Raw genomic sequence first — 1489 nt, 5'->3', positions numbered from 1 at the left:
GAATGAGACATATGTTTCCCTTTTAACTCTGCATCTCATTTTAAAAGGTAAAACAAAAAACAGCAACCCTCTCCCTCGCCTGAGGGAAAATGATCAAATCACCATTTTGAAATAAAAGCACTGACTGAATCATTTGAAACAGAAAACAACCAAATGAGGGGAAAAAACAGTTCAGCACATAACATTCTTTCCCAAAAGTTTCATAAATTAATGATCACACTTCACCCTGAGAGTTAGTTGGAAAAACACATCTGTTTTCAGGCATGTCAGGGGTTTAATGGAGCAGGAAAACAAACAAAACGGGTTGTCTGCTGCCCGCACGCACCGTCCCCCTAAAAACACAGCTTACGGCGGGGGGGGGAAATGACCGGGCCCTGGCCAGAGGCCCCCACCCAGCTGCCCCTGCTAGGAGGAGGCGCCGCGCGGCCGAACCCAGCAGAGCCCAAAATGCGCTCCATTAATTATTAGTGATTAGTAAAAATGATTCACAGACAGACAAACTGTTATCATAGTTCTTGATTTAACCTTTGAATCACGTTGGTCCCCGGGAAACCCAACTTATAAGACGTCACACCCGCAGACACAACGTTCCCCGCTGCCAACGCCATCTTTGTTTTGTCGTAGCCATGTCTCGAAATGAAAGCCTGTTTGGTCACATTCTGCGGCTGAAAACTCAGGCACCTCTGCCCTACTTACGACATTCTAAACCGATATGTCGGAACCGCGGTCACGGTGAAAAACCCCTAGCCTACAAGATGTCTCCTAAAAAAAAAAAGAGAGACAATACGGCAGCTGTTAAACATGTATTAACCTGCCTGAAAGCTCACCATGGATAACCCAGCTGTCACCCAGGGTACATAAAAAACCAGAAAGCTAAGCTCCCTGCTTTTAAACTCGGTGCGGAATGAATTGTTCCCACACCTACCTCAGCTAGTGTCATTACAACCCCCCAGAAAGACCAGATCAGCGTCTAAAATTTATAATTTCAATGTGTGCGGCCTGAAATATTAGCCGCAGCTGTTTAGCATAACATGCTAATGAAAACGTTAGCTCACCCGTTGTGGCAGGACCATAGCTTTAGCGCACTCCGATGCTAAACATGGGCTGAGTGAAGGACATTTTGTCCACATCACTGTCAACTCGTGCCTTTCAAAACACTACTCACAAACTTCCTTAAAATGGAAGTCCGGCGGCCGCCTTTTAACTGAATTTTTAGCCAACCCTGTTTTCCTGAAACAACAAAATGGAAAAACCAATTTTCCCTCAGCAGTTAGCATGAGCTAACTGCCTACCTTAAAACAGTAAGGTCAAACCTCCCTGTTTTAAGAACTCGGTCTGGAATACAAACGCTCCCAAACCTACCTCAGCTAAAAATCAGTCAGCCCCTGATAGCACAACAGAGCACGCACCTATTAAATAGATTTTTAGAGCGTGCTAAGCCCGAAAGTTAGCTGTAGCACTTTCGCTTATTTATTTATTTATTTATTTA

The sequence above is a fragment of the Austrofundulus limnaeus genome, unplaced genomic scaffold (assembly GCF_001266775.1).
Source record: "Austrofundulus limnaeus strain Quisiro unplaced genomic scaffold, Austrofundulus_limnaeus-1.0 Scaffold934, whole genome shotgun sequence".
In the NCBI taxonomy this organism is placed as follows: Eukaryota; Metazoa; Chordata; class Actinopteri; order Cyprinodontiformes; family Rivulidae; genus Austrofundulus; species Austrofundulus limnaeus.
This window is presented reverse-complemented; position numbering follows the sequence as displayed.